The following is a 10,949-nucleotide window of genomic DNA, read 5'->3' on the forward strand; positions in this document are numbered from 1 at the left end:
AGAGGAGCTTCTTGGTTGGGGAGTTATAACCACGAAGTCATCAAGCATAAGTAACCGGGCGGCACGGAGCCCCTACAAGTCCCCGAACTCCGTAAGCAAGAAGGGACTCGTTAACCTGCACAACAAAGACAAAAAACAGGCATATGTAGAATGCTCGTTGCATTGGGCAACAAATGTGAGTTGCAATGATATGCGTTGGCATATATGAACGTATGGGGTGCGTGATACATGTTGATGTATACATGCGAATGGCGCCGAGTACGATCAAATATGACGTACAAACTCGAGAGCGCGTATGGTCGTGTGAGCATATGGATTGCATATGATAAATGTAAGTTGTATGAGCGCTGCGAAGGTAAACGTTTGTAATTCGTGAATGATGAATACGTGAACGCTTAAGTTTCTTTGGTTGTCGCTTCGTGTTAATGGAACGCGAAAAGAATTCAATTTGTCACGGGCGACAGATGGTAGAAGAATTCAATGTTCCATTAACGTGTTGTGTGTCGAGTAGACATGAGTGCAAAGCTCGAGGATTGCCGGGCAGGCATGAGCGGAAAACTCAGGGTTGCCGGGAAGGCATGAGCGGGAAGCTCGGGGGTTGCCGGGAAGGCATGAGCGGGAAGCTCGAGGGTTGCCGGGAAGGCATGAGCGGGAACTCGTGGGTTGCCGGGAAGGCATGAGCGGAAGCTCGTAGGTGCCGGGAAGGCATGAGCGGGAAGCTCGAGGGTCGCCGGGAAGGCGTGAGCGGAAGCTCGTGGGTGCCGGGAAGGCATGAGCGGAAAGCTCGTGAGCGGAAGCTCAAGGGTTGCCGGGAAGGCATGAGCGGAAAGCTCGTGAGCGGAAGCTCAAGGGTTGCCGGGAAGGCATGAGCGGAAAGCTCGTGGGTGCCGAGAAGGCATGAGCGGAAAGCTCGTGAGCGGAAGCTCAAGGGTTGCCGGGAAGGCATGAGCGGAAAGCTCGTGAGCGGAAGCTCAAGGGTTGCCGGGAAGGCATGAGCGGAAAGCTCGTGGGTGCCGAGAAGGCATGAGCGGAAAGCTCGTGAGCGGAAGCTCAAGGGTTGCCGGGAAGGCATGAGCGGAAGCTCGGGGTGCCGCGAAGGCATGAGCGGAAAGCTCGTGAGCGGAAAGCTCAAGGGTTGCCGGGAAGGCATGAGCGGAAGCTCGGCGGTGCCGCTGAGGCACTAACGGGTAGCTCGATGGTGATGCCCTGAGGCATGAGCGTTGCCGTTGCTAATTATGCTGGGCTGTATGTATAAGTCCCCGAAGTCCCCAGTCAAGGAGGGTGTGCTCGCGGGTTGATACCAAAGCGTAGCTTCGTGCCGTATATCAAGCATAATTAGTGCGAGTGCGTCGTCCATCTAGAATTGTTGGAGCGAACGCTTTTGCCCTTTCGGGTGGGCCCCTGCTAGGCCCGCCAGGGAGTCCCCCACTCCTGGCTATAGACCTCCGTATGGTCGGAAAATTGTTTGATGAGGGGAGCTGCGCGGAGCAGAGGGTGTTGGGTAGCGAGCCCAATCTTAGATACCCAAGCGTCGGGGTTAACTGCCGGATCAATGGCTGCCGTGGGCTGTGTTAACTAGTCCCTAGCTGTTTTCTCGAAAGAGAAACTTGACTGCAATGCCGCGTAGCGGTCATTGTCATTATGAGGCGTTGCCTTACCGCTTGGCGGTTGAATGAAAAATGATAAACACATAGAGCAAGTAATAATATTTTGTTTGAGTGTCCCATACTTATTTAATTTTGCAATTAAAATAGAAGCATGTCATATGTGTATAGCATGTACTTGTAATGTGGATGCTAATATCATTTTTGCATTTTTGTAGATATGCTAATGGATCATTGAGATCGGTATGTGAAGCATGGCATATCTAGCATGTAAGGCCTAGAAGGCGTTGCCAAATCTACAAAATGTTGTTGGCATGCTTAAAAGTTATGGAAACATGTAGAGATACACCAAGTGTGATATTCTATAAGCATGCTTGGAAGTAGTAAAAGCATGTGATTGGCATGGCATTAGCTCAATTTGAAAGAGCGTAAAATGTAAGATATAGTTACTTATCTTATGCCGATTTGGAGGCTAGCGGAGTTGGCCGAGCGTGACGGTTCATTGCTCCGGCGAATCACCTTAGTAGAAGGATGACGATTTCACTAATTTGGGGAAATGATCGGTGATTATGTCTCCCTAATATAAGATAAAGTAAGTGATTAGCATGTAATCTATATATTTGAAGGAATCCCTGCTCGAATGATTTGTTTATATATGTACTCACGAATTACTCCAAACGATGTGATGTCATAGTAACATGAATTGCATGGATGACCACACAATTAAGTGGTTACATTTATTTTGGTCAGAGTATACTAGCTAATTCTGTGAGATAGCATATGACAACATCACGGTATGAATTATGGTTTTTGTGTAATACACAACATGCATGTGCACAACTATACATAATAGTGAGTTTTAGTTTCTCTTAGGAGTATATCAGGTCATGGTATTGAACATGTTCACGTGTATTGATCTGTGCATGGCATTTGAACATATTATATTAACGTATCACATTTATGAATCATATATATGCACTGAGCTGCACTAGTGTGGCACTAGAGTAGCATATATGGTTTGGGATATGCTGCCGGTCTCAATAATATATAGTAGACCACGTAAAGAAATTGTGGATGTGCGTTGTACTAGTTGTACTGCTGCACGCGTATCTTTGTCAGGTTTTGATAGGAGGCATCGAACACGTGGTGGCCAAAGGTCCATATATATGTTGGTATGCACAGTGTAGTGAGCAAGATAGATGCTTTTGATGACATAGGGGTATGTGCGTAGCACATGGGCTCATGGATGCTTTGACAGGTGGGTTGACAAGAAGTACACACATATATATATATATATATATATATATATATATGCATGTGCATGTATACCATAAGTCAATGATTTGAAATGCATGTCGTTCACGTGGTGAAGACAGTTTTCCCCTAAAGCAATGATAATATATCATACTATATATGCCTTGGAAAGAAAAAACTCATATGTTCGTCCGTTTTGCAGAAAGATGGCTCTGGGCCAGGCCTTCGCCGACAAAACTTCAACGTTCCAGCGGGCTAGCACAGCTCTGTGCAGATGACTGACGGTCGGTGGTTACTAGCGGAGGAAGAAGCAGTCCGGCGAAGGTTGGTCAGCGGAGGAGACGCTCAGCGGTGAACAGTCCAGCGGAGGTGAAGTTCGGCGGAGCGGAGGGGAGCTCAGCTAGCGGACCTCGTGGATGGAGCTCGGAGCTCAGCGGAGGTTTGAGTTCGGCGGAGCTTCGGGTTCGGCGGTGGTTTTGTCGGCGGAGGCTCCGAGTTCGGAGGAGCTGGAGTGCAGCGGACCTGCATCTCGGCGGAGGCTCTGAGTTCGGCGAATCCTTGTCGGCGGAGGCGCTGCTTAGTGGAGGCGTTGCTCAACGCAGAAGCTCAGCGGAGGTTCGGAGTTGACCGGCGGTGCGGTAAGACCTCCTGGCGGTGCCTGATGGTTGCCATGGTGCCCAGAGTATTTTTCTGGGTGTGGGGAGAGTTGTGGTTTGTTCAGCGGTGAACTTGCAGGTGTTCGAAGCTCGTCGCTGGCCGCTTGGCGATTAATGTCGACTCTCAGCAGTTGACGCTGATTCTCGGCGGTGTGTCAAAGAGACTTTGGCGGAGGAGTTTTTTGCCTCTGAAAGTGTGCAGCGGAAGATGCTACCCAGCGGTGATGCTATCCAGAGGATGCCAGCGGAAAATGCCCGGCGGTGAAGCATAGAACAGGCTGCCCAGCGGTGAAGTTCAGCGGAGGGTTGTCCGGCGGAGGAGCTCGGCGGAGGTTTCCGCTGACGGTGATGACACTGGCAGGAGGTGAGAGGTCTTGATCTTGCAAAAATTTGGGTGTTGAAATCAGATTTGGACTGGCGCTGTTGTTAGCTAGCGGAGGAAGCTTGGTGATGCCGCCGATGGATCCTAGCGGAAGAAGTTTCCCGCTGACGAAGCTTAGCGGAGGAAGTTCGTCGCTGGTTGCTGTTGGAGCTTTGGTGTGCTAGCGGTGTACAACTAGCGGAAGAGGTTTTGGTCAGCGGAAGCCTAGCGGAGCGGTGAAGCCTTAGCTGGCGGAGCTCGTAGGAGCTGCGGTCGCTGGCGGGTCCTCGGAGCTACAGTTGGGCGGAGGAACGCAGCGGAGGTTGCCAGCGAGTTGGGCGGAGGAGAGCCTAGCGGCGTTGACTGGCGGAGCGGAGAGCAGCGAAGAAGCGGGGTGTCCAGATGAAATCGCTGGGTGTCCAGAGGTTTTGCCGCCAAGTTTTTTTTTTTTTTTTTTTTTTGAATAGTTCAGCGGTGACCTTTTTTGAGTTGGGCGTTGACCAAAAGTTGATCAACCCTTGATGGGCGTTGACTTTGCCTACGGGCGTTGACCGACCCCGCCGGGCGTTGACCAGCCATGTTGGGCGTTGACCGGCCCCAATTTGATGTTGAATGAGCGTCGACTCGACATTTTCGGGTCAAAGTTCGTGGTAGGTGACGAAGCCTTTGTGTTGGCTTCCCACAGACGGCGCCAATGTTAATGCTTGGATCCGTGGGGATCTAATTAACGTAAAGAATGAGAGAGAGAGAGTGTGACACGAGATGTATAGTGGTTCACCTCCCGCCTTAGCGAGAGACTACGTCCACTTGAAAGCTTATACTAGTGTGTCGAGCCTTGCGGCCCAAGTGCATTACAAAGTGTGTAATGGAGTGTGTTGAATGTGGGAGGAGGCATTCCTTTTATAGATGAAGGAATGCCTCTCATTTACTTGTTCTTCGATGTGGGACAAGCAAAGCTACTATTCTAGTCTATTTAACATGTAGAAAGCTATGTTATGGGGGCATCTTGGCAAGGGCGGAAAGGTGGCTTCCCGGTGGCGGATTTGTGACTTCCGGATACCGCCGCGTAGCCTGAACATAGGGCTACACGATGCATGTCTCGGTTGGGCCTTGCCATGTCTTGTGGATGTCCCAAAGTAGGTGTTACTTATGCTTGGTGATGTAGTAAATACTCCATATTGTTGGAGGTATGTACATATTATTAAAAAAATCAGAAGGTGTGTGGTTTGTAATCTAGGGTGTGCAAATTTCACCCCCCCTAAATTTATTATCCAATGTATAGATTTCTTTTTTATATCAATAATTCTTTAATCATTTTGATTGGTTAGACAGTCTCAAGAGTGACATCTTTAATCAGTTAGATAGTGTATTTTGATGGGTTAGACATTTTATTTTGTCATTTATCGTGACTGTTTATATATTACTGGGCGGTTAGACAATCTTAAGAAAAATATGCTTCATAACAAAAATATATAACATGGCATAAAAATAGAAAAAGACATAGAAAATAACTTAATGGAGAGTAAGCGACCTCCACCATGGGTATGACTGTCAATTTCGACACGACCCGATAACACGACTCGAAACCCGCACGAAATAAAGCGGGTTGAACCCGCACGATTAAAAAACGGGTCAGTCGTGGGTCAACCCGCCACGACCCATTTAATAAATGGGTCGGCCATGGGTCAACCCGCCAACACGAAATGAACCTGTATAACCCGTTATGCTATACTTCATCTTGAAATTTTAGACTTTGGGAGTATTTGATCATAGGATTAGACAATTTGAAATATTTTGCTTTATAATTATTGGATTTAATTATTTATGAATTATATATAATTATTTATTTTCTTCGTCTTGTGGAGTTTTTAGTGAATTTAATCAATTTATGCAATTTTTTAGTTAAATGGGTCGCATTGTTAACTCTTAAATGGGTCATTTTGTCAAACACAACACAATCTATTTATTAAATGGGTTAAGCGGGTTGGAAACGGGTAACCCGTTTAATAAATAGGTTGGGTTTGAGTTTAAATTTTTGACACGATTATTAAATGGGTTGGGTTTGGGTTTGTATCTTGCGACACGACAAATAGCTTGACCCGACACGAACCCAACCCGACACGACCCATTGACAGCCCTACCCATGGGCCATGGATTGCGTGGGTAATAAAATTGTCCCAATTCTATGTTAAGAAATGATTATAATGACCACTTCGAAGCATAATAGAGATAATTCTTTCAACAAAATAACAACACGGGTTGTGGATGTCCGTATCAAAACTAGATTATGTTTGCAAATAATGTTTAATGAAAAAATAACCAGAGACTAGGGTACCAAATAGGAAACCAAAAATGAATCGGAACGCATATCTAATGGCAAAAATGATGATGGATTCAATAACAACCTGGATCTCATATACGTACGTAATCTAGTAACGACTCAAATCTTACTTGTGCATCACCACACCATTAACAACGTTATATGTATGGCTGGTTGATTTTTATTGTTGAGATGGTTACTTAATACTTTTGATGGTGCATACGTAGCTAGTGAATGTTTTTATGACGTTTGTGTGACAAATATTCTCAGTATTTATATGCGAGTCAAGACAATGAATTACCTAATTCCTATTTCTTTCACTAAGCCTCTCTCTCTCTCTCGGCTAATTTAAACTCAAAACAGTATTATTACAGGATGAGAACCACTGCAAGTGGCTTAGTGGTTCTTGCCTAGTTGGGTGTGCTCCCCAACCTAGGTTCGAACCCCGAAGCTGTCAAAGTGGTCAGGCATTGTGCTGCAATGCACAGTTGGAGCATTTCACATGCGCCGAAGGGGTTTATCTTGGGCCTAGGAAGCCTCTGAGTTCCCCTTGACAAAAAAAAAAAAAAAATTATTACAGGATGAAACACCTCTCCCTCTTTTAGTCTTCTTCTTCGATTTCATCCTTATTTTCGAATTAACAAAGAAGATCGGTATATCATCATATTTTCTTTAGTAAATTTTATTTTGTTATACCTTTCAGAAAGAGAATCAAGCAATTAGCTCTCTAACCAATTCTCAATTCTCATCTCTCAGTCATCTTCTTCTCCTTCATCCTTATTTTCAGTAAACATAAAAGATATGTATATCATCGGTATTTTTATTTTTGTTGTAGCATGTTTTGAAAGAGAATCATGTGTCATCGAGTATTTTTCTCCAACAAATTATGGTTCATCCTCATTTGGTTTAGTTAGGTGGAATCCAATACCACATTTTCCCCTCTCTTATCGTAATAAAAATAGTTTGAGTTTTTTTTTTTTTTTTTTCAGAAAATAGTTTGAGTTTTCAAAACTATGATTTAGCGAAAATTTTGTTTCGAATTGTTTATATTTTTTTACTTAACTCTTATGTCCCCTGATGTTTTGTATTTTTATTCTTTTTCTATTTTCATTTGTACATATCTCATGGCCATCCCTTTTAAGTTTCAAAATTAGCATTTTAGATTTGTCTAAAAGATCATTACTCTGATTTACATATTTTGTTTTTAGTTTTTTTTTTTGAATAACTTTTTGTTTTTAACTTTTTTTTTTTTGGGAGAATGGTTTTTAACTTTAAATCTGAAGGAATTCAAATTTCACTAATAATTTTGGTGGTTTCTTAACTCCTAATAACTCGAACTCATATGCTGAAACACAAGTGTGGGAGGGCAATAACAAACATCCATGCACTACTAGCAAAACAAAAATTACCCACATATTTTAATCTGTGGGTAATAAGACTTTCTCACACGGATTTCAGTGTGTGATAGTTTTTACCCACGGTACACGCACGGATTGAGTTAACTTGTGGTTTGGAGGGGGGGTAATACTCATCTCACACGGATTATTTTGTCCGCGTGAATATTAGAGGTGGGCCCCACTATCTTTCCATTAATATAAATTACCGTAATTGAGTGCAATCCGTGTGAACAACATTATTTCACACGAATTTCTGTGCCAAATATATATACTCTATTTCACACTGATTTCTGTGTAAAATACAATTCATACTAATTTCTGTGTCAAAACCTATAACCTTATTGACACGAATTTCTGTGTGAAATCCATGTACTCTAATTCTCACTGATTTCTGTGTGTAATAGTGACAACATTTAAAAAAAAAAATATTTCTGCTAATTAATTTGCAACCGAAACATAATAATAGTTTTATTTCTGTACAATAAATATACTTCAAATATTTACAATCAAGTGAACAAATCCACAACTCAATCGAACATGAATTAACTTTACATTCATAGCAAGATGTTCTTTACATTCCTAGTATACATTGTTGTTCAAGGTGGAATATCACTAAGATTTTCCCCCTTTAACAACATAATCCTTGTCCAAGAATGAGCATATACATCAAAATGCTTTAAGGACTACCTCAAAGTAGATAAAAACATAACCATCAAACTAGATAATGGTAGGTGAAACTAACACTTTTAGTTCAGCTGCAAATCTGGAACAGTTTGAAGCATTTCATGTCGATACACATCATTGATGGCTGAGGATGGAATCACAATAGAATGGTTAAGGCATTGCAACTTTGCAACAACACCCCACCTAGCTGGTGAAACTTCTCTCTATGTTGCACTCATTGTCCTCTTTCTGATAGTTAGTTGTGAGTGGCGTGCCCAAGTTCCTTTTCAGAGATAATTTTCTTTATAGAAAATGCATACCTCCTATAAATGGTACAACCGTGATATGCTTAACAATCTAATTACCCTTTTGTGATAGAGGAGGATGAACACATAAGACAAAACCTCAAAAGATATTCATAAAGGTATGCATAAATTTGTGTATACAAGGAGATTAAAGTTCTATGTACTACAAAGAAACATAAAATCATAGCAGAGATAGAAACAACAACAATCAAAACATGTACCTCATTCTTCTGCCTGTCTTTGGATGACAATGGGCTGGAATATGCATTCATCTTTTGCAAATACTCTTGCTGCAGAAGGTAGATAAAATAGCTACTCAGCACTTTATCCTTGTAACTGAACATACTATCATAGGAAAATTTCTGAATATAACATATAGATCTTAAGAAAAAAAGAAATCCAGCTCAGAAGGGACAAAAGCATGTTGGTGAACCAAGTGATGCATTTTGCATCAGAATACACATACCTCATAATCTTCAGCCAGACCTTTCTTGCTCTTACTCTCATCCTATATATCAAACAAAGAAAGATTAGACATTGAAGAAGTTAATGTTTCTACAACATACCATAATTAAACTCCAAAGATACTATAGAATAATGCTTAGCATCTCCTTTCTTTCTCTTGGAGCTTTAGTAGGTAAAGCAGGAGCCCTTTGAACATCATCAAAAAGTTCCTATAAAACAAAGCAAGATCCATTTTATGACCGGTTATGATCCACTTAAAAAAACAAAAAAGAGGAAGTTGAAGAAACAAACAACAATACGACTATACAAGTCAAACAATGACAGAATGAGGATTCTTCTTCTCTAATTTATAGCGGTCCATACAACATACCAAATAGTTCCCTGTACATATGTGATTGATCAAAGGACCGAAAACAATAAATAACTGAACTTTGAACTGATCATATGAAAGCACATTTCTGTAATGTATCTATCAAAAATGTTGTTTACCTGCTCGATCCTTTTTCGGATCATATCCTCAACTGCTACTGTAACCTCCTCTATGATTGGAGGGGCGGGACTAACATTGTGTTCAAAATTTAGATCAACTTCTAACGCACTGTTTGGTGGCCTTTTTGTTGCAGTTACCTGTCCAAAGCCAAAACTAATGTGTAATCCATTTAAAGACTCATGTATTTCACTACATAATTGAAGTTCAAAGTGTCAATTAGTGTCAAAAGTAAAATAAAAGAAATAAGAAACAAACGTACCTCTCCCCTCATGGTCCAAGTTTTGGGGTCCATATTTGCTTTTTCCCTTTGCTCTATTTCGGACTTAAGTTTCAGTTGCTGCTTTTCGTGGGTAGAAAGTGCCTTTTTCCCAAAGACGTCTTCATATCTGTAGCACAAATGTAGAGTCAAGCATATACCAATGCAGATACACAGACACAAACAGATGTACGTAGTAACACTGATTAATCAAAAGCAAAACATATGAAATGGAAAGAAACAACCCGAAACACCTTATAATCAAACTAATAAATATACATGAACAATGTATTTATAATCAATCACTAATTGCAAAACCCAAGTAACTGAATGAATGTAGTACCTTGCATCCATACCATCCCCATCGTCCTCACCTTCCCCTAGATTCATGAGCTAAACAGGCAAAAGGAATTTGAATGAGGCAAAAACCCTAAAATTAAAGATTCAAAAATCAGCAAAATTCTTAAACCAAAACCAAGTAAATAAAAGACCAGCCTCACCTCCTGGCCATCATCCTCTTCGTCCTCATCTTCACCATCTTCTTTTTCATCCTCTTCATCCTCCTTGTCATTCTCATATTCTATGAAGCATGGATACGCCAAAATGGCTTCGTATCCCGTATCGATCCGGGATACGGGTACGATACGCGTAAATACACGTGGATACGAGCGGATACGCGGATCCGTATTTGGGTACGGCCTGGATACGTGCGTATCCTAATCAGATACGTATAAATGTAAATCAACTGGATACGCGGGGGTAATCTTGACTTTTTACCATTAAAAAAACAAAAACAAAAAACGTGAAAAACTCCAGATCGTAGGTCTCGATCGTCTTCAGCGTCTTCAGCTTCAGCGCCGCTTTGGTCGTTCACTCGCTCCTCTGCTCCTCTTCTTCGCAAGTTGCAGGTAAGATCAATCAAGCTTCTCATTGATCCGCTTCTTCGATCAATCAAGTTTTCTCCTCTTCTTCGATCCACTTGGAGCTTCAGTTAGACTGCTTCAGTGCTTCCGGTGCGTTCTCTTCTTCTTAGAATCTTAGTTCTTAGTTGCCTCTTAGTAACGATATGAACTTGATTGCTTCTTAGTTCTTACCCATATGAACTTGATTGCTTGATTTGCTTCTTACCCAAATGAACTTGATTGCTTCTTCCCCATGTGATGCTTTCAAGGTGTACT

Source organism: Rosa chinensis, chromosome 6 (assembly GCF_002994745.2).
Source record: "Rosa chinensis cultivar Old Blush chromosome 6, RchiOBHm-V2, whole genome shotgun sequence".
Taxonomy (NCBI): Eukaryota; Viridiplantae; Streptophyta; class Magnoliopsida; order Rosales; family Rosaceae; genus Rosa; species Rosa chinensis.